The following is a 24,254-nucleotide window of genomic DNA, read 5'->3' as shown; positions in this document are numbered from 1 at the left end:
CTTTTGGGATAGCATTGGAAATGTAATTGAGGAAAATATGTAATAAAAAATATTTAAAAAAAAGAAAAGAAAGAAAGGCAGTTTACAGCAAGCATATAGACAACAATGGCTTAAATGTAGAGAATTTCAAAGCAATTATACTCACATCAGGAACAAGATAAGGTTGTCCACTCTTTCAATATCTATTCAATACAGTAATTAAAGGTTTTGCTAGAGCAAAAGGCACATGAAGGGGATGAATGGAATACAAATTGGAAAAGAAAAATAAATCAATAAGTTTCCCTAAAAATTCTAGCCAGAAACTGCTAGAGCTGATAAATACGTTCAGCAATGTAGCTGAATACAAAAGTAACTCAGAAAAATTAGTAGCCCTCCTATATACAAATGACAAATGGACTGGGAAAGAAATCAAGAAACTTTTCACAATGGCCTCAAATAATATAAAATATCATGGGATAAATCTAGCCAAGCAAGTGGAAGACTTGTATGACAAAAACTTCAAGTCACTGAAGAAACCATAGATAACAGAAGATGGAAAGATCTCCCATGCTCATGGATCAGAAAGAAGGATTAATATAGTAAAAATCACCATCCTACCAAAAAAACTGTCTACAGATGTAATGCAATCCCCAATAAAATTTCAACACAGTTATGCACAGATCCTGAAAGGAATTTTTTCAGTTTTATATGGCAATGCAAAACAGCCCAGGATAGGCCAGACAATACTGATGAAGAAAAGAACTGCTGGAGGTATCATCATCTCTAACTGACTTCAAATTGTACTACAGACCTATAATAAGACAAACACCATTGTGTTGGCACAAAAACAGATACACTGATCAATGGATTTAAATTGAAGACCCAGACATAAATCCGCACACCTATGGACACCTTTTTTTTAATAATAAAATGAGAAATACATGATGGAAAGAAGACAACATCTTCAACAAATGGTGTTCATCAAAGTGGATGAATGGATGGAGAAGAATCCAAGTAGATCCATACTTATCACCCTGCACAAAACTCGACTTCAAATGGATCACATCTTAACATGACATCAGATATATTAAACCTGATATGAGAGAAACTGGAGAATAGCTTTGACTATAGTCTTTACATTGTAAACATTCCACATTTAACATAGGCACTAAGATCAACAATTAATAAATGGAACTTTATGAAACTGAAAAGCTTCTGTAAGGCAAAGGGTACTCTCATTCAGACAAAGAAAACATTAGCTTACAGAATTGAAAAAATATTTCCAACTACATATATAGTCGAGGTTTAATATATAACCTGTAAAAAGAACAAAACAAACAAAAAACTAGATATCAAAAACCAAGCAACTCAATTTAAGTTAAAATTGGAATAGATACAAACACAGACATACACACACACTCACACAAGGGATCTTCAAAAAGCAATCTCAAATGGTGGCTGAGAAACAAAGAAATGTTCAACATTCTTAGCCATAGGGGAAATACAAATCAAAGTACTTTGAGATATCATCTTACCCAGTTAGAATGACTAATAATAAAATAAGTGACAGCTCAGGCTAGTGAGGACCTGCCATGAGAAAAACAGTCCTCCATTGCTGGTGGGTATCCAGACTTGTACAGCCACTATAAAAATCAGTGTAGTCATTCCTTGGGAAGATGATAATTGATCCACCTCAAGGTCCAGCTCTACTACTTTTAGGCATATACCCTATAGACACTTCAATCTACCACACACATACATGTTTGACCATGTTCATTATTGCTGTATTCACAATAGCCAGAAATAGGAATCAGCCTTGATGTCCCATAACATTAGAACAGATAAAGACAATGTTGTACATTTATACAATGGATTATTACTCAGAAGATAAACATAAAAGAAATCATGAAATTTGAAGGTAAATGGATAGAACTAGGAAAAATCATTCTGAGTGAGAGTTATTGCAGAGAATCCACCAAAGACTACACAGACATTGATTTGAGTCAACAGAAAATCTTTATTCAACAGCCACCCAGACCAGGTGTTAGGGAGAGCCTTTCTGAGCCTTTCTGAGTGTGAGCTTTTAAGCACACAGACAGAATCCTGGTTGATATACTTCAGTTAACAAGAACAGTCTGTCAGGAGCAGAGTTACAGAAACCAAAAGGCAAGGTTAGTGCATTTAGAGACTTTCCCCAAACTATGGACTTAGATGAATTAGGTCTTGTTTGTTTTGAGTGGTTCTGAGTTTTATGGCCTAAATGATACTTCCATCAAAGAGTCAGTTTGATAAGGTCTGGTGTAGACTTAAATTTTTGAAAACCTATTTTATTTAGGGTTTTTAATCATTTTAACCTCCCTTCTGTCCCACTGACAAGAAATAGTGGAATGTTAATATGAGAAGGGAGTTGTGGGCCTGTTTAGAAGTAGTTCCTTGGAGTGATTCCACTCATCATTGTCAGGATACCAGGCATACAGTTCAATAACAAACACCAAACATGAATCAGCAGCGACAGCATGAACCACCAAAACCAGGAAGATTCACTGAATCAGCACAAGTCAGAAGAAATGGCCAGAATCAGCCAGAGTACCATGAGAAATTCTTTGGTGTAGAGACCAATGAAGACCAGCGAAGACCAGAGAAGTAGTGAAGCTTTACATGGCATAGCAATGCAGGAGCATCCTCTCACTGTTTGTGGGGTTTCATTTATATCTTTCTAACCATCACATGCCCTCTCAGAAGACAGCTTCCAGAAAATCATCACATGATACAACTGAGTTGTTAACTGAGATAGAAATATTTACATCAGAGCAAGTTGATATACTATCCTGATAATGGAAATTCTCCAAATTAGATAAAATTTAACAAGGCCTAGAGAATTTCGGGGTCAGTGACACTACATTACTTTTGAAACCTGTCAAGAGTTAAACCCCCTGGAGCAATTAACAAAGTGTAAAACTTTTGCCTGGTCAGGGCTAAAGCAGGCGTTTATCTCTAAGTAAACATAGTCTTTTTAAAGTCACTCCTCTTGCACCTGGGAAACTTCAATGTACCGTATCTGTTATGTTTTACAATTTATGATATTCCCTGTAATATAATAGTCTCATGTTTTACCAAGAGATTACATTCAGATTCAACACCTAAAAAAAAAAAAAAAAAAAAAATTAATCATCTGCCCTCTATTGATATTCTCATACAGAATAGTGTGATAACCTTCTCTAAATAATTAGATATTTCAAAATAGCTGGTAGAAAAGTTACCAATACAAGGAGTTCTTACGAGTGTGTGCAGTGATGAATATGTCCTTTTCCCTGTTCTGGTCATTATGTGTTGTATATGTGTTAAAACATTATGCTTTATTCAATAATTTTTGTAATTATTGTATAGTGAAACAAACAAATATTAAAAATAAATTATTCCAAAAAAAAGAAAATAGCAATTTCCCCTTCATATGTTTTCTTCTAACCATTACATGCCCTTTCAAGAGTCTGCTTTCAGCAAAACATCACATGCCCTCTCACAAGACAGCTTCCAGAAAAAAAAAATTATGTAACAAAATTAAGTTGTTAAAGAAACCAGAAATTTCCACTTCAGGCTTCAGAAAGTCTGTTATAAGATATCCCTGACCCAGAAAGACAAATATGGTATATATCCACTTATACGTGAATATTAGCTGTTGATCCAATGAAATCCAAGGTACAATCTATAAAACAATAGAATGAAGTATAGAGTAAGGGAGGGGGAGACACAGATATAGTCCTTACAGGAAAATAGAATAGGTAATTATGGATAGATGGATGTGATGCACTGGAACAGGGGGATCAAGTGGAGAAGAGGAGGGGAGATAGGGACACGGGAGGGAATATTGGGAGAGAGAACTAAAATTAAGGTCCATTGGAGGAGTATTGTAAAATCATAATACAGCAGAATCTTTCTAAAATATACATATAAGAAGGTGAATGAAACTGCCAAGTATGGTGGAGACAGTGTCCAAGCTGGCCATCTCTTGTCACTAAAGGAAGCTTACAGTCCCAGATTCGGTTACATCTAAATGAGGTTTGGACCAAAGTGCTCGCATAGGAATCCCCAGACAACCAAACATGTTGCCAACAACTTTTCAAACAGAGAGCAAGAAGCCATTGCTGAAGAGCATATCTATACAACTCATTGAACACAAAAAAGTCTAGCATGCTGCCATAGAGCTTTCACCCTCCATGCTAGCATCATTGCCATAGGAAGAAACACTACAGGCTACCAAAGGAAATATGTAAGGGCTAACCCAGCCACAAACACTCTGATCTACAATGGCATCCTGCCTGAAAGGTATGCTGATGCAATTGGTGCATAAAGCTTGTTGGAGTAACCGATCAATATCTGATTTGACTGAAGACCTACTCCATGAAATGAAACCCATAACTGACATGCTTGGGTGACCAGAAACTTGGGATTACAATGCCCAGAGACCTAAGTTTTCACCAGATCCTCTGCATAAACATTATGGCTTCCAGTTTAGTGTTTCTATGGAATTTCTGAGTGTGTCTTTGGTTCTTGTGCCTTCTCTTAGCCTCTTTTTCTTCTGTTTGTTTGTTTGTTTGTTTTGTCCAATTCCAACATGTTAGTTTTTGTTGTATAATATTTTATTATTATCTCCTAAAAGCCTGTTTGTTTTCTAATGAGAGAATGGGAGTAGATCTGGATGGGAAAGGAAGTGTAGGGACCAAGAATACTTCATTTGCATGGAGAGGCATTTCAGGATCCCAGGCACTTGCTGGGCAGGTTCTTACAGGATGAGGGGGGAGGAAGTTGAACTTGTGGGTTTAACAAAGTATTATGTGACCTTCCTCAGGTGGAGGGTGTGGAGATTGAGCTCCCCAGATAATGTCACAGATGATGTCACACAGAGAAGAGGAAGCCCTGCTGGAAAAGGGAGTCCTCCAATTTGTGCTGAGCTCAGAGGAACAATCCAGACCTTAAATAGCAGGGTTTCCACACACATTATAGGAAGCAAAATATCGATTTTCAATGAAAAAAACAAAAAAGACATTATATTGATTTAGTGAAATGGAAGCAGTAGGTTCTCTTCTAGGGTCTATGGTCTCATCGGGTCCATTGTGTGCATTCATCTTTGATGGATGGTAAATCTATATGCATATATCAAAGAACATTTTAAAACAAATATTCCTTCCTTCCTTCCTTCCTTCCTTCCTTCCTTCCTTCCTTCCTTTCTTTCTTTTTTGGACAGGATTCTCTGAATAGCCCTGCCTGTCCTGGTACTCACTCTGTAGACCAGGCTGGCCTTGAACTCAGACATCTGCCTACCTCTGCCTTCCCAGTACTGGGACCATTGCCTGGCTAAAACTTTCATATGATTTATTATTAAAAGCACTACTAAAATGCATCTTGTTGGTGAAGGAAATAGAAACAATCATGTACCAAGTGAAGGAATATAGCAAAGACTGGCAAGTGACATAAGAAAGAAGGGGAAATTCTCCAATATCCAAGGTCATGCACAAGACAAGGGGGATGGAGAAGGACCCAGTGGCTCCAGGCATCCCCTACAGAGGTGAGAAGTGAAAAAAACACCTATGAATCATAGGACCATGATCAAAGATGATGGATTAGAAACTTGCTGAGCATGTACATGTATGGCACTGCCAAGCACATAGGATAGATTTTTTTTAATGTGCTTTCTTTGCATTTAAGTTAAGGAGAAGCCTGTACAAGGCTTCCACTTATCAGATATTCCGTAGGGTTTTAAGACCTCCATCTCTTCTCTTTTACTTGTTTCATTGATTGGATGCTTTAAAAACAAACAAACAAACAAACGTGTTTTTTTTAATTACATGCCCCTTCATATCTTAGCATGCACTAAAAATTTGTACAATGCCTGGTTTTTAGAATGATTTTTGTAACACTGAATACAATAATTAACTCTTATGTGTCTTTAAAGGCACCCTTTAAAGGTAGCTTTGTCCAACTTTGGCTAAGTTCCTTATAGAAACACTGACTTTTTCTAGAGGCTTTGGAGTTCTTGAATATGTTTAAACATTATTATATTTTAAAGATATTTTATTAGATATTTTCTTTATTTACATTTCAAATGTTATCCCCTTTCCTAGTTTCCTCTCTGAAAATCCACTATCCCCTCCCCCCTTGCCCTGCTCCCCAACCCACCCACTCCTGCTTCCTGGCCATCATTCCCCTGTACTGGGGCATAGAACCTTCACATGACCAAGACCCTCTCCTACCATTGATGACCAACTAGGCCATCCTCTGCTACATATGCAGCTAGAGCCACAAGTTCCACCACGTGTTTTCTTTGATTGGTGGTTTAGTCCCAGGGATCTCTGGGGGTACTGGTTAGTTCATTCTGTTGATCCTCCTATAGGGCTGCAAACCCTTTCAGCTCCTTGGGTCCTTTCTCTAGCTCCTTCATTGGAACATCCACTTCCGTATTTGCCAGACACTGGCAGAGCCTTTCAATGGACAGCTATATTAGGCTCCTATCAGCAAAATCTTGTTGGCATCTGCAATAATGTTTGTGTTTTGTGGTTGTTTATGGGATGGATCCCCAAGTGGGGCAGTCTCTGGATGGTTATTCCTTCAATCTCTAGTCTACACTTTGACTCTGTAACTCCTTCCATGGGCATCCTGTTCCCCCTTCTAAGAAGGATCAAAGTATCCACACTTTGGTCTTCCTTCTTGAGTTTCAGGGGTTTTGCAAATTGTATCTTGGGTATTCTGAGCTTCTGGGCTAATATACACTTATTAGTGAGTGCATATCATATGTGCTTTTGTGACTGGGTTACCTCACTCAGGATGATATCCTCCAGATCCAATCATTTGCCTAAGAATTTCATAAATTCATTGTTTTTAATAGCTGAGTAGTACTCCATTGTGTAAATGTACCATATTTTCTGTATCCATTCCTCTGTTGAGGGCCTCTGGGTTCTTTCCAGCTTCTGGCTATTATAAATAAGGCTGCTATGAACATAGTGGAGCAAGTGTCCTTATTACCAGTTGGAACATCTTTTGGGTATATGCCCAGGAGAGGTATTGCAGGATCTTCCTGTAGTACTATGTTCAATTTTTTTGAGAAACTGCCATACTGACTTCCAGAGTGATTGTACTAGCTTGCAATCCCACCAGCAATAGAGGAGTGTTTCTCTTTCACCAAATCCTTGCCAGCATCTGCTATCACCTGAGTTTTTGATCTTAGCCATTCTGACTGGTGTGGGGTGGAATCTCAGGGTTGTCTTGATTTTCATTTTCCTGATGATTAAGAATGTTGAACATTTTTAGGTGCTTCTCAGCCATCCGGTATTCCTTACTCCTCAGTTGAGAATTCTTTGTTTATCTCTGTACCTCATTTTTAATAGGGTTCTTTGTTTCTCTGAAGTCCAACTTACTGAGTTATTTATATTTATTGGATATTAGTCCCCTATCGTATTGAGGATTGGTGAAGATCTTTTTCCAATCTGTTGGTGGCCATTTCGTCTTATTGACAGTGCCCTTTGCCTTACAGAAGCTTTGCAATTTTATGAGGTCCCATTTGTCAATTCTTGATCTTACAGCCAAGCCATTGCTGTTCTGTTCAGGAATTTTTCCCCCGTGCCCATATTTTCAAAGCTCTTCCCCACTTTATCCTCTATAAGTTTCAATGTCTCTGGTTTAATGTGGAGTTCCTTGATCCACTTAGAATTGAGCTTTGTACAAGGAGATAAGAATGGATCAATTCATATTCTTCTACATGCTAACTGCCAGTTGAGCCAGTACCATTTGTTGAAAATGCTGTCTTTTCCACTGGATGGTTTTAACAACTTTATCAAAGATCAAGTGAACAGAGGTTTGTGAGTTCATTTCTGGGTCTTCAGTTCTATTCCATTGATCTCTCTGTCTCTGTACCAGTACCATGCAGTGTTTATCACAATTGCTCTGTAGTACAACTTGAGGTCAGGCATGGTGATTCTACCAGAGGTTCTTTTATTGTTGAGAATAATTTTTGCTATCTTAGGATTTTTGTTATTCCAGATCAAGTTGCAAATTGCCCTTTCTAATTCAGTGAAGAATTGAGTTGGAATTTTGATAGGGATTGCATTGAATCTGTAGATTGCTTTCAGAAAGATAACCATTTTTACTCTATTAATTCTTCCAATCCATGAGCATGGGAGATCTTTTCAACTTCTGAGATCTTCTTAGATTTCTTTCTTCAGAGACTTGAAGTTGTTATCATACAGATCTTTCACTTCCTTAGTTAGAGTCACACCAAGGTATTTTATACTATTTGTGACTACTGTGAAGGGTGTTGTTTCCCTAATTTCTTTCTCAGCCTGTTATCCTTTGTGTAGAGAAAGGCCATTGACTTGTTTGAGTTAATTTTATATCACTGAAGTTGTTTATCAGGTTTAGGAGTTCTCTGGTGGAATTTTTAGGGTCACTTATATATACTATCATATCATCTGCAAACAGTGATATTTTGACTTCTTCCTTTCCAATTTGTATCCCTTTGATCTCCTTCTGTTGTATAATTGCTCTGGCTAGGACTTCAAGTACTATATTGAATAGGTAGGGAAAGAGTGGGCAGCCTTGTCTAGTCCCTGATTTTAGTGGGATTGCTTCAAGTTTCTCTCCATTTAGTTTGGTGTTGACTAGTGGTTAGCTGTATATTGCTTTTATTATATTTAGGTATGTGCCTTGAATTCCTGATTTTTCCAAGACTTTTTATCATGAATAGGTGTTGGATTTTGCCAAATTCTTTCTCAGCATCTAATGAGATGATCATGTGTTTTTTGTCTTTGAGTTTGTTTATGTAGCAGATTATATTGATGGATTTCCTTATATTGATCCATCCCTGCATCCCTGGAATGAAGCCTACTTGATCCTGATGGATCATTTTGATGTGTTCTTGGATTTGCTTTGTGAGAATTTTATTGAGTATTTTTGCATCAATATTCATAAGGGAAATTGGTCCGAAGTTCTTTCTTTGTTGGGTCATTGTGTGGTTTAGGTATCAGAGTAACTGTGGCTTGATTGAATGAATTGGGTAGAGTACCTTCTCTTTCTATTTTGTGGAATAATTTGAGAATTGGAATTAGGTCTTCTTTGAAGGTCTAATAGAATTCTGCACTAAACCCATCTGGTCATAAGCTTTTTTAACTTGGAAGACTATTACTGACTGTTTCTATTTATTTAGAGGATATGGGACTGTTTAGATCATTAATCTGATCCTGACTTAACTTTGATACCTGGTATCTGTCAAGAAAATTGTCCGTTTCATCCACGTTTACCAGTTTTGTTGAGGATAGGCTTTTGTAGTAGGATCCGATGACTTTTTGGATTTCCTCAGATTCTGTTGTTATGTCTCCCTTTTCATTTCTGATTTTGTTAATTAGGACACTATTCCTGTGTCCTTTAGTTATTCTGGCTAAGGGTTTATCTATCTTGTTGATTTTCTCGAAAAACCAACACCTGGTTTGGTTGATTTATTTTTTTAATAGTTCTTTTTGTTTCCACTTGGTTGATTTCAGCCCTGACTTTGATTATTTCCTGCCATCTACTCCTCTTGGGTGAATTTGCTTCCTTTTGTTCTAGAGCTTTTCAGTGTGCTGTCAAGCTGCTAGTGTATGCTCTTTCCAGTTTCTTTTTGAAGGCACTCAGAGCTATGAGTTTCCTCTTAGGACTGCCTTCATTGTGTCACATAAGTTTAGTTTTGTTGTATTGAATTAGTTTTATATTATTTCTCTTTGTCCTCACACTTGTCTTTCCAAATCTTTCTTATACTTTTCCTTATTTCTATTTATGTGTGTGAGGGTGTGCCTGCTAGTCTGTATGTGCATCACATGTATGGAGTGCCCAAAAAGATCAGATGAGGGCAGTGGTTCCCCAAAAAACTGGAGTTACAGAAAATTGTGAAACACCCAAGGTAGATCCTGGGAACTAAGTCTGGGTCCTCTAGCAGTGCACCGACAACTGAGCCATCTTTACAGACCCCCTCATACTTGTCACAGTAATAAAATAAATTCAGTACCCACCAAGATGTTTTTGCCATTTTTTTCTAGTTGTCCTTTTTATCTAGATGAATGAGTATTCAAGGGAACATCTTACACTATATATCTTAAGTTACACACTACATATTATATATGGAGTACCTGCATTTTTTCTTGTTTTCTTTTTTAATTTTTTATTAGATATCTTTTTCAAATGCTATCCCGAAAGTCCCCCATACCCTCCCCCCGGCCCTGCTCCCCTCCCCAACCACTCCCAATTCTTGGCCCTGGAGTTCCCCTGTACTGGAGCATATGAAGTTTGCAAGACCTAGGGGCCTCTCTTCTAAATGATGGCCGACTAGGCCATCTTCTGCTGCATATGCAGCTAGAGACACAAGCTCTGGGAGTAATGGTTATTTCATGTTGTTGTTCCACCTATAGGGTTGCAGACCCCTTCAGCTCCTTGGGTACTTTCTCTAGCTCCTTCATTAGTGGCCCTATTCTTCATTCAATAGATGACTGTGAGCATCCACTTCTGTATTTGCCAGGCACTGGCATAGCCTCACAAGAGACAGCTATATCTGGGTCCTTTCAGCAAAGTCTTGCTGGCATATACAATAGTGTCTGGGTTTGGTAGCTTATTATAGGATGGATCCCTGGGTGGGGCAGTCTCTAGATGGTCGATCCTTTCATCTTAGCTCCAAACTTTGTCTCTGTAACTCCTTCCATGGGTATTTTTTTCCTATTCTAAAGAGGAATGAAGTATCCACATGTTGGTCTTCCATCTTCTTGATTTTCTTGTATTTTGCAGATTGTATCTTGGATATCATAAGTTTCTGGGCTAATATCCACTTATCAGTGAGTGCATATCAAGTGACTTCTTTTGTGATTGGGTTACCTCACTAAGGATGATATCCTCCAAATACATCCATTTGCCCAAGAATTTCATAAATTCAATGATTTTAATAGCTAAGTAGTACTCCATTGTGTAAATGTACCACATTTTCTGTATCCATTCCTCTGTTGAGGGACATCTGGGTTCTTTCCAGCTTCTAGCTATTTATTATAAATAAGGCTTCTATGAACATAGTGGAGCATTTATCCTTATTACCAGTTGGAACATCTTCTGGGTATATGCCCAGGAGAGGTATTGCAGGATCCTCCCTTAGTACTATGTCCAATTTTCTGAGGAACCGCCAGACTGACTTCCAGAGTGGTTGTACAAGCTTGCAATCCCACCAACAATGGAGGAGTGTTCCTCTTTCTCCACATCCTCGCCAGCATCTGCTGTCACCTGAATTTTTGATCTTAGCCATTCTGACTGGTATGAGGTGGAATCTCAAGCTTGTTTTGATTTTCATTTCCCTGATGGTCAAGGATGTTAAACATTTTTTCAGGTTCTTCTCAGCCCTTCAGTATTTCTCAGTTGAGAATTCTTTGATTAGCTCTGTACCCCATTTTTAATGGGGTTATTTGAATTTCTGGAGTCTAGTTTTTTGAGATCTTTGTATATATTGGATATTAGTCCCCTATTGGTTTTAGGATTAGTAAAAATTCTTTCCCAATCTGTTGGTGGCCTCTTTGTCTTATTGACAGTGTCTTTTGCCTTACAGAAGCTTTGCAATTTTATGAGGTCCCATTTGTCAATTCTTAATCTTATAGCATAAGCCATTGCTGTTCTGTTTAGGAATTTTTCCCTTGTGCCCATATCTTCAAGGCTTTCCCCCACTTTCTCCTATATAAATTTCAGTGTCTCTGGTTTTATGTGGAGTTCTTTGAGCCACTTAGACTTGAGCTTTGTACAAGGATATAAGAATGTATCAATTCACATTCTTCTACATGATACCGGCCAATTGTGCCTGCACTATTTGTTGAAAATGCTGTCTTTTTTCCACTGAATGAGTACCTGCATTTTAAAACTATTTATGTACCTTTGACATTTAAAGAATCCTTTGAATATATAAATTCTTGACTCCCATTTTCTTCAAATTTTAAGTTTTTGCTTTTGTTTTGCTTTGTATACTTCTGTTGAAAAGCCTCATGCTGAATGTATTTCCTCTCCATATCATAGCCAAGCTTTAAGCTTGTGAATTAAAGATTTATATTCCTCAATTTTGATTGATTTGATTTACTGAGATATGTCTATGGTTAGCTATTTTGGATCAATGTTTCTAGCTATACAGTAGGTCCTTTCAAAACATTTCACAGTCCTTTGATATTCATGTTTACCCGAGGGTCTGTAGTAATAGCTCTGACATTAATAGTGCATACTGTTCTTGCCAAAGATCAGAGTTCAATTTAGTACTCACAACTGCCTGTAGCTCCAGCTCTAGGGGATTCAACACCTCTGGTTTCTGTAAATACCTACATTCATGTGCACATAGCCCCACACAGACACACAGACACACAGACACAATTAAAAATAATAAAAATGAACTTTTTAAAATGTTCACTTGGGATATAGTTTGAATTATCAGTATAGTCCTTTCTCTTCCCCTCTTTTGGTATTTTGGGTTGTATACTGTGTCATCTTTGTTACCCCTGTAGCTACCTCAATCTCTACGGACACTCTGTCCTTTAATCTGTATACACTGTTCTGACTATATATATATTTTTCTAATCGGTAGCACTTATGTTTTACATAATTGTTTTCTCTTGTGCCCTTTATAAGTTAGTCTTTTCTCAGTGTCTTTTATGATTTTGGACCACTCCTTTTTTTTTCATTTTTTATTACATATTTTCTTTATTTACATTTCAAATGTTATCCCCTTTCCTAGTTTCTCCTCTAAAAATCTCCTGTGTCCTTCCCCTTCCCCCTGCTCCCCAACCCACCTACTCCATTCCTGGTCCTGGCATTCCCCTATACCGGGCATAGAATCTTCACAGGACCTAGGGTCCAGCCACTCTTATTTCCCTGACTTTTGGTCCAAAGTTCCTGGAACCTCATGAGATGCCTTTTGTAGCTTCATGTGTTTGTTCATGGCTAGTTCTGGAGCATGATGTTAGCTGAGGGGCAAGTGTCCCATACTGTCTGGAAAAGGGAAGTTCTAAATTTTTTATTAAATTTCTATGTTGTGCTTCCTTGTTTCCATCTTCTTGTAGCTTACTATATATACTTTAATCACCCTTCTTGTCACAAGGACCAAACATCTGCCAAGTTACAACTAAAAGGACATCAGGTATACTTTTGGCTCATGGTTTGAGAGTAGACAGTCCATTGAGGTGCAGAAGGTAGGGCATCAAGAAGAGTATCTGACTGTATTACTAGGAGGATGAGGCCACTGGTCACATTATGTCAACATCCTGGAATCAAAGAGCTCAAGGTGGATCTAGAACCAGGCTAGTCATACCAATGCTCATTGCCAACAACCTATATTCAGTACTCTCCCAAACAGCATCACCCACTTGGGGGCCAAATGTTCAAAATCAATAGCCTGTGGGGGGCATTTCACATCCAGTTATATCACTGTGTACGTTAACTCCCATGCTGTTTATTGAGATGCGCTATGTTATCTTTCTAGAGCAACAAAGGAATGTTTTAGATTCAGGAATGAGTTTACACTTGGCTTTCCAGTTTCTTTAATTCAAGCTCCTTCTTCTCTTGGTGTGGGAAGGCACACTTTCTCTAATAAATACTGTGTTGGAGGCTGGTGTTAACCAAATGTGTGACATCCTTTTGTGTTTCTAGGACCCTTAGCTCTCACCATCTGTTCCTTTCTTTTCTTTCACATCCAAGTCTGTTGTGAAGTCACCACCCTCTACTGAAAGGTATGTTTGCACAAGACTGACATTTTGCATTCTGAATAGCCTCAGGCCCTTCCATGTCATCCACTTTAGCCAGTCCTATGTGCCACTGGGCCTCAGACAATTTTTAGAATTTCTTCACTCAGGGCAGGACTTCTTCAACCAGGTATTTCTACCATAACAAGATGAACTGAGTGAGAAATGGCTTTATCCATATAAGGTAACACTTAAGAATTAGAACCTATGTGCCTTTGGGGGTGACCATTATTCATCCTACTTAACTGTCTAGATGTATGCTGTGCCCTGTCAGGTGAAAAGATTATAAGAGAGAATCAGGAAGTTCCCTGGGAGATCGTGTCTCCTATAGTAATATAAAAAGCTATCCACATAAAGTCTTACCAATACCGCCCAAACATAAGCTGAACAAAGAAAACACTAATGGGTATGCTAAAATTGAACAGGAAAATCTCGTGAGGCCTCAACCCTGCATAATGAACTATAGACAAGTAAGGAAAGCTTAGAGCAGTGAGGCTTAGAGCCTTTTCCAAGAAAAGTGTACCAATTGTTTGTTCAGTGCCAAATGGTCCCCAAAAGCATACAAGTAACTTTATATGAACCGAACAGGTGATACTTAAGAAAAAATATAATAGATAGATACACATTTATACTAACCATATATACACACATATATGCGTATATGCATGCAATAATAATTAGTGGAAAATAGGCCATAAATTTGAAGGTTAGCAGAAAAGGGCATATGGGAGAGTTGAGGACAAGGAAGGGAAAGGGGGAAATATTGTGATTATATTATAATCTTGAAGGAAAAATAAAACAATATGCTTTGTGTGGCTAGAGAGATGGCTCAAAAGTTAGGAGTACTGACTACTCTTGCAGAGGACCTGGGTTCAGCTTCCAGTACCCTGCATGTTATCTCAAAACCCTTTGCTAGTTCCAGAAGATCTGATTCCTTCTGGCTTCCACCAGCTCAAGGCACACACATGGTGTCCACACATACCATATATTCAAGGACAATCAGGAACAAAAATAAATTAAAAAAAAAAAAAGAATGGATATGCCACACAGCACACTTGCACTTTGTGATTTTTCTATGATTCTTTGCTTTTAAATTGACTCTAGAACTATCTTTTGGTTTATTCATTCATTTCTTTTCCTAATTAGATGGAAATAAAGTCTTAGTACTATTGTCTTCTGTAGGAAAGAAATTGAGACAGCTCTGAGGATCATTTCATTGAGGTTTTTAGTGGCCTCTGTCCTCTGAGGATGAAAGTTTCTATTCTCCATTCACATCTTGTCTCTTGGGGCAAGAATATGTGTAGCTTTTTGTGTCCATGTTATTTTTAGGATCAAAAGGTAAAATAGACACTCCAGTGTACAGCAAGTGCCCAGTGGTCTTTAGTTAGGGTTATCGCTGGTTGACATTATGGGTCTCTCCTATACTGAATGCTTTCACAGGATTCTCATGTACCAAGAGTCTCCTCAGGGAAAGAAACTTAGCTTTAGTTTGCGATTCTTTCTTAATGGCATATGCCAACCCTGTTTTACTTTCCTATTTGTTTGACAAGCAGTCACATTTTTCATTTTTAAAGAACTTTTTTTTCATATTCTGATATCTTCCCGCTGGGAATAATAAAGTCTTCCTCAAAAGTGATTAATCACAGGCAGATGGAGTGGCGTTGGATACACATGCCTGCCTGGTGGGTCCCAGCCAGAGGGCTGTAACAGTGGCTCCACCTCTCACTCTGCCTGGGCTGCCTGCATATGGTCACTGTGCCCTTTGATATGTCACGAGAGTCTCTTTTCAAACCAAGATGTTTCTTTCTCCTGCTTTGCCTTTCCTGTAATCTCCCTTCTGTTGTATGAATGTTCTCTCTCTCTCTCTCTCTCTCTCTCTCTCTCTCTCATTGTTACCATCTGCCCTCTCTAGCCTGGTGCTCACTCTACAGTGTGTCATTTGTACTGTTAGCTTCTATTTAGTGTGTTCCTCTTCCAAGATGGGATTAGCATATGCCCTGTTGTTCTGTTTCCACATCTTTTTCTATCTGTCCCTAGTATCACTATCTCAGATACAGATCTTATAAGACAAAATATGTTGGTGGAACCAGTGTTGGTTTTTATACTATTGCTCATGTAATGGCATGTACCATCATTTTGGGGGTAATTATTAGGGGATTCTAGCCCAGTGGGAACTATTGAAACAAGAACTAGTCTTTCTTGACATTTCTACTTTCCAGTGTGTGTGTGTGTGTTTGTGTGAGTGTGAATGAGATGAGTGTGTGCTGTGTGTGTGTTGTTTATATGTGTGGTATGAGGGTAGTATGCGTGTATAATATATATGTGGTATGTAGTGTATAATCTATATGGTGTGTGTGCGGTGTATAATATATGTGTGTGGTGTGTGTATACGCTATATAATATGTGTATATGTGGTGGCAGTGGTGGTGGTGGTGTGTGTGTATGTGTTTAGATAAGCTTGGTTCTAGAAGTTCAAAATGGGGTTTATGGTCAGTTTGAATGACATATCTGAAAACACTGTAAATGGTGTCTCAAATTCCTGCCTCAGGCATGCCATGCAAGCATAGGTGCTCAAAGTTCACCTCAGTAGCTTAGAAGTCTCACAGTTTTTTGTTGATCTTAACTGTAGGGATGCTGGCCTCCTTTCCTCGTCTTATCAAGCCTCCAAAAGTTTACTTCAAAGCTTCATTTTGTAGGTTGGTTTATAAAAAACACAAACCTCTTTTTCTCCTTCAAATAATGTAGCATTTTTGAAACAGAATTTCTCCATCAGTTTTAGAACCTACCTTTGTGCTATGGTTTGAAGTCATGAACTGGACCATTTGCAGACAGTTTTAGAAATCTAGAAATCCTAATGTGCGTGTGGTAGCTTTTAAATAGCACCTCTGCAGGTAAACCTGTGCTGTTTTCTCTGTTCCTTCAGAGAAACTTGAGCTCAGAGTAATTTGTTTGATTCATGGCTGCCATCTTAACATTCCCAACTCAAATCTTTAGACAACACGTGGTGGTTTCCTTCCTGACTGGGTCTAGAATCCTCTTCACAGCCTGGAATTTCTCTAGCGCCACATTCGGCTGCATGTCCAGCCTTATCCTTGTTCCTCTAAGATGTATCTTCCACAGCCCACTAGAGCCATTCTCTTACTTTGCCCTACAGGGTAATGTATGAGAAACACAGGTACAGTACAGAGATTAGGTAGTGATTAAAGAGGCAGCTATCAAACTTTGCAGATGCGATGGAGCCCAGAAGGATGTGTCTTCATTTATGAATGTCTGTTTTCTGCTTTCAAATTAATTAATGGCAGAAAAGCAAATTCTAGACCTTGGCAACCATAAAGGGTTAGCTAGCCTCATCAGTCATCAAAAGAACAAGAGTAGTAACAGTATAAAACAAACAGAGATTTAGTCAACATGGCCATATTAGGAAGAAGAAAAAGTGGATCCAGTGAGGCCCCTCCCAGTCCATCTTTGGGATCTTAACATGGGTTAATGTTTAAATTGACTGCAAGGTTATGTATAACTAGTCAAGGTATGGTCCTGCCCATCATCATCATCTTTGCTCCAGTTTCCCATGCAATGTAGTTAGTTGGACAAGTTGTCAGAATGGTGTGAAGTCTTTTTCCAAGCACAAGTTGCTTTTCTAGCTGGTATCAGTCTTCACCATTTTCCTGGTCCCCATGGAGATGCCTGGAGAAACTCCAGCCCCGGGGGAAAAGTGTTTCAAGAATCTGACTGCTAAAAGGAAGAGTCTGGTGTAACTTTAGAATACCCTTGCTCTTGCTAAGAGGAATAAATTCATGCCCTCCAGTAAGAGGACTTCTACTTTTCTTAGCTGCCCTCCATGCAAGTGTGTACTGAGTACCCTAAATGCTGTGCCTGTCATTAATTACTAATGAGTCATAAACGCTTCTCTTATCTCCATCTTTTCCATTTCTTATGTAGAAGTGTAAGCAGGATTATGCTAACAAGCCTCAAACTCTAACTTCTGCATTTCATATGGGCATAATGTCTATACGGAAGGTGCCCACACTCTAAGTGTGTAGCCCAGTGAGTGTGTGGCTCAGTGAGCATACAGCTCAGTAAGTGTGTATCTCAGCACATGTGTTGCCCAGTGAGTGTGTATCTCAGTGTGTTGCTCAGTACATTGTAGCTCTGTAAGATTTTAGGAACTGTACACACTCAGGCAAGAAGCACTGAAACTGGACAGAAGGCCAACAGCAGCAGCTCCCAAACCCTTCCACTCACCCAGTATTTCCTCCTAATCCTTTCCCCTCACCTTCAAAGGTGACTATGTCTTGGTCTATACTATTCTATAGATTCCCCTTGACCCTTCTAGAACCTGAACACACAGAACTATACATACCCTATTTTGTGTCTGGATTCATATGTTCATTGCAATTCTGACCCAGCTATGCTGTTATATGTAACATAGCCTATTTTTCCTTTCTGCTTTGTGTAATAAGATCTATAATGATATGAGTGTTTTCAGTGTGAGCTCATACAGTGGTATAAGGCTTCGTGTATAACATCACATTCTCCTCCTCCTCCTCAACCTGAACTAAACTCAGATCTTCATTCTGTGTTTTACCCACTGAGCCATCTCTCCAGTCCCTCACACATATTTTGGGTGACATGCATTTCTATGGCATCTGTTTAAACCAGACCTAAGAGTACAATCTCTAGGCTGTTTGACAAGTAGGTTTCTAAGGTGGTGTTTTCTTTCTATGCAGTTTATTAGTATTGGATGTCAATCTTTTGGCTGTGGTCATTTTGGTGTGTGCTTAGCAGATTGGCCGAGGTTTTAACTTCAATTTTTTCTGCTAGCTGATGAAAAAGATTAGATATTGTAAGCCCATACCTCAATGCTCTAAGGGGTCCAAAGAAATTCCAGATCTTCTGTTGCAGGGACATAGGCTTGCCTACCCTCTGTTTGTGGAGGGGCTTCCAACCTGGGCACCCTCATAAAATCAGAAAGGCTGACTAGCTAGGCTTGGGTTCTGGTCGAAGGGGAATCCAGTAAGCTTACTGCCATTCTGAGATCCTAGCATACTTCAGGCAGTCTTCCTTGGTGGCCATTATCCCTATAGCAGGAGAAGAAGACCCAGGGATGACCTGGTACTGGCTTCTATAGCATAGTACAGCTCCTAAGTAGGTAACCTTCTAAGAGGATAGAATATGCTTCACATAATCTCTCTTTAAAAAATGATGTATTTAATCTCTGAGTGCATGTGTCTCCCACTCTCTGTTTGTTTCTGTCTCTCTCTCTCACTCTCCTTCCCCACCCGTGTGTGTGTGTATGTGTGTGTGTGTGTGTGTGTGTGTGTGTATGTGTGTGTGTACTTACATGCACCTGTGCATAAGTGCTCAGTGGTCAGAAGAGGGCATTGGGTATCCATATTTATTAACCTATTCTTGTTCCTATGAGGAATCATCTCTCTGTGAACCTAGGGCTTATGTTTTTCTTAGCTAGGTTGGAAGCCAGCAAGCCTGGCTCTCCACTCTCCTTGGAGTTGGGGTCAAAATCATGCATTAGATGTCAAGCTTGTTAAGCGAGTGCTGGGGTCAATATTCTGGTCCTCCTGATTGTGCTGAAAGCTCTTTATGACTCAGCCATCTTTTGACCTTCAAGAGAACCTTTATTCACTAAGACAATTAAAAATGCCTCTAGCTTTCTACAAGCTTGTCAGTACGTCTTTACTTAGGCATCCCCAGAGAAGTTTCCTGCTATTGTTTCTTGTTCTACACAAAGAAACAACTGGAGGTCCCCTTGATAACTCCACATCATATAACTCTTGGGAATTCTTCATTGAAGTAATTGTTACCATGAGGCCACCACTGAGTGAAAAGTCCATCATCTTCCTTTGAGGGAGTTGCAGTGGTGGTTGTTTTCCTTGGCGGGGTGGACCAAAGTCAAGCCCCAGTGAGAATCCTTTCCCTGCTTTTCCTGCTCTAGTTCTGAGGATTGTTCTGGAACACAATGCTCATTCACATGTGTTAAGTCTATGCAGCTGTGGGAAGAGCATAATCACCTCTGAATCCTCAACCCCATTTACTGGGTGTGCTGGCTAGTTTTATGTCAACTATGACACCAGCTAGAGTCATCTGAGAAAAGATTCCTCTACACAGAGCTTCAATTGACAAATGTATCCATAAGAACAGGCTGTGGACCAGCCTCTATGGCATTTTCTTAACTAGTGGTTGATGTGGCAGGGCCCAGGCCATTGTAAGTGGTACCACTCTTGGGCTGGTGCTCGTGGGTTCTATAAGAAAGCATGTTGAACAAGCTATGAGGAACAAGGCAGTAAGTAGTACACCTCCATGGCCTTCCTGTTCCTGCCCTGCTTGAGTTCCTCCCTTGACTTCCTTTGATAATGGACTGTGATGTGGAATCATAAGCAAACTAACTCTTTTCTCTCCAAGTTGCTTTCGGGCACAGTGTTACATCTTAACAATAGAAACCCTGGCTAAAACACTGGGTTTCTACTTCATGACTAGGAGAAGAATATTCAGCTGTGTTCTTCTTCTGACATTTGTCTCAGTTGTTTTCACTTTCTCTCTTTTTAGCCTGCCCTATCTGTGTTTACCCACAAAGCTGAGCTGTTCATTGCTGGGAAAATCCACATATGAGTTTTCTAAACCACAACACTGACAATTTGGACCTAACAATTTAGTTCCCTACATTGTTCTGTCTTTATCTTTGTTTTCCCTTCACTCCTACCCTGAATAAAGCCCTCCATTTTTCTGGGGTATTTGCTTCTCTGCAGCCAATAAGATACAGAACTCTATGCAGACTTCAGTGTTATACATAAGCCTTAACCATACACTTATACAGGTCACTGGCTGGGAGTCTCCTGGTGTTTTCACACTGATTGGTTTATCTGTGTTTTCAGTCCTATGAATTAAAGCAGTTGGCTGTTTTTAGACCAGTTTTTAGTGATGTGATCATTTGTGTATGTGTTTGTTCTGCTGACTTTATTTCCCAAATTAAAAATATGCTTGTTTTCTCCTTTACTCCTGGCAAAATCCTAGCCCATCTCTAACCCATTCCTTCTTCCACATTGCTCTTAGGAATTCTTGGAGATGAAGCTTCAGCTGCTCTGCATATCCTGGAGAATGATACTTTATTCTCAATAGAGCGGAATCCACAAATATTGTCAAAAATACGTGACTTTGCTAAGAATTTAATCACTCTTAACCTGTTCCCTAGCCCCTTAACTAGAGAGGATGACCAGTGATGGCTGTGTTTTGTTCAGGGTTCTTCTCTCTCCCTCAATAATGTACTTCTAAACATGCACTTGTCCATAATTCAGGAAGGGCCAGAAACAAAAGCCAGGTCTAGGCCATTCACAAAGTCAACATTAGATACTTTAAATGCAAGCTCTCTGCCTCACTCACATTTCCAGTAGGCTTAGTCATTTGTCTAAAGGTGTCTAAACTCCACACAGGTCCACAGTGATAGAGAACAGTTCTATCTCCCTGAATATATTCCTCGTAGCAGAGTGTATCTTCCTGAATGTGGAGACACCCACCAGCACTCCCTGTCATCTGAGCTTCTGGTTTCATTTCTACTTGTCCTTTGGCTTTTTCTCTTATTCAGGAATTTCAATTTTCCTTGCACTGAACATATTAAATTTTAACAGTCACAGATTCTCTGCAGGCGACACACTGAAGCTTTCCTGATAACTTCATTTCCCTCTATTATTGAGAGGCCATTCTCAAAGTCACCCTGAACCTTGAAGAATTGCTGCATAATGGCTATTCACTTCTGTTTTTACGGTGGGATTCTGTTCTTCACAGATATTGGAGTTCTCTCTCTCTCTCTCTCTCTCTCTCTCTCTCTCTCTCTCTTTCTCTCTCTCTCTCTCGCTGTTTTCCTTGGGCTAATATTAATAATGTAGTGTGGGGGAATTTTTTTATGTTATTTTCTAAGAGGAAATTAACTGCATAGAGTGAGTGCCAAGTGAATATTCTACCTCTCCCTGCATCCCTGGTCACTCCCAACTCCCTCCATTCTTCTGTAAGTGGCTTCCTAGAAGGGAGGAGGAGGGGCAAGCCATTGATTTACCGAATGTGATATGGACAATTGGTGGTGATCTAAGAGACGATTATATGTCAGGACGAGGAAAGGAAAAGATGGAATAAGCTTTTGTGGGAAGAGCCTTCAGAAAATGAAATAAAAATTTGTACGAGCTTGTGTCATGTATTGGGGAGGGGAGCTTCTTGATTCCTTCCAACATTTCTGGTTTAATTTTTGTGACTGCAGCAGAGTTGGGTACTTTTAATAGGGAAATGATTTTGTTGCAAGCATTATATCAAGGTGGTGAGAAAGTAGGAGCCAAACCTAATTAAATATGCATGCCAAACTCCCCACTTCAGCAATGGTTAGCCTCAGTTGTTACCATGGCTAAAGCTGAAGTTAACTAAGGGGTAAGCTGCTGGGCACAAATGTGAGGGATTTTCCTGACTAGGTTAATTGAAATAAGAAGACCTTACCCTACTTGTAAACAATAACTTTTTTTTAACTGACTGGTGGCAGTCAGATTCAAAGAGGCCTGAGGAAAACATCCCCTTTGGCCTCCTTTCTATTGTCTCTCACTAGCCAGTAGCTATCTTGCTGCCGCTGCCATTGCTGTTGCATTCCTTTGCTATCAGATCCCAGCTTCTTCAAGCTTCCAATACAGACTGAAAACAAATGATTTGCCAAGAAGTCTTTAGACCTTTGGTTCCAGAGTGGAGCCACTGAGGCACACTCAATGTCTCCAATCCGGTTCTTAGTCTCGTCGGTGTGAAGATAGCCATATTGGACTAGTCAAGGCTGCATCGTGTAAACCAATAAACACTCCATCCCAGTTAGTTTAAAACAGTTTTTTGCCTTGTGACCAGAGAGAAAATCACCTCCTCTAATGTAGGAAGAAGTGGGACTATCCAGTTCTCTCACTGACAGAACTTATCAGGGTCCACTCTGGTGTCTCTGTTGATAAAAGATGCTTTGAAACACTGGTGTTCCTTACCTCACACAAATCCTCTAAGTATCTGGATATCTGCGTTGTATGATCTTACATGCCTTCCTACACTAGTCAGTGGGAGCTGGTGAAATGAATTATGAGAAGTCTCAGTGCGATGATGACCAGGTGAGGTATGACCTAGATTCTGGTCATACACAGAAGCATCTGAAAATTGAGAACAGAAGGCCTATGCTCAAAAGGATTGATTGTATCACCTGAGAACATTCTCCTAAAACCTTAGAACTCTACCACCTCTGCTGTGAACTCATGGATTCAAATATTGCCTGCGGAGCCAAGAGGTCAGGGAGCGGTTGTGTGAGGTAGCAGTCTTCCCTGCTAATTCCACAGGGACCTGCAGGCTGCGATGAAAAGCAAGTCTTAGGAACTAGTATCCCTTGGGTGAAGTGTGTGGGAGGCTCAGCCCTTGTAGCCTCAGAATCCACAGTTCACTCTTCACTTTCTTGGTGCTGAAGTAGGGATTGCAGGCAAGGAAATGAAGAAATAATCTTGGAAGGAAAAGATTCACAACAAAGAGTTAGACTTGGTGGGTTTTAGCTGGAGATCCCACTGACATAAATAGGTTAAACCATTAGAAACTACCAATGCTGACATTTTGTGTCTAATTTTTTTAAAAAAGAAAATGAAAATTTCAGGGCTGGAGAGATAGTTTAGTTGGTAAAGTCCTTTAGTACCTGAGTTTCAACTCAAATTTCACATTTAAAAAACAAAGCATCCAGACATGGTGGTGCATGCTTGTGATCCCAGTGCTGGGGAGGAAGAAGCAGGCAGATCCCTGGGGTCATTGCCAAGCAGAAACAGTCAAATAGGCAAGTTTTAGGTGGTCAACCCTATCTCAAAAACACAAGGTAGACAGAAAACAGATTGACCTCTGCTGACCTCCGTGTACAACAAGTTCCCTCATTGACTCAGCCCAGCATCCCATGCTCCCCGATCCAGTCTTATATTTTCTTGTGTTCTTTGTACATTTATTTGTGGCTGGCTATTTTCCAAACAACCACTCTACCTTGGGATCTTGCTTACACTATACACTCCCTGAAAGCTCCCCTCATCCCTCCAAGTTACCCTTTCTGCAAGTATCAGATAGAATATCAGTTCCAGGAGAAGTCATCACCCATCATGTCCTGCTCTTCTTGCTTCAAACAAATTTATCTTCCCCCAGGGGCTTGATCCTCACTTTGTATATCAGTGTCCATATGGAATGCTTGCTGTTCCTACAATGTCTCCTGATGCAAGAGACGTGATAGCTCTTTCTGTGACTCATTTTGCTCATTTCATCACTGGATGAAGACTCTGTTTCCACGTAACAATTTTTTAAAATATTATTTATTAGGTATTTTCCTCATTTACATTTCCAATGCTATCCCAAAAGTCCCCCATACCCCTCCACTCCCCTACCCACCCACTCCCACTTTTGGCCCTGGCGTTCCCCTGTACTGGGGCATATAAAGTTTGTGTGTCCAATGGGCCTCTCTTTCCAGTGATGGCC

Source organism: Mus caroli, chromosome 8 (genome assembly GCF_900094665.2).
Source record: "Mus caroli chromosome 8, CAROLI_EIJ_v1.1, whole genome shotgun sequence".
Taxonomy (NCBI): domain Eukaryota; kingdom Metazoa; phylum Chordata; class Mammalia; order Rodentia; family Muridae; genus Mus; species Mus caroli.
This window is presented reverse-complemented; position numbering follows the sequence as displayed.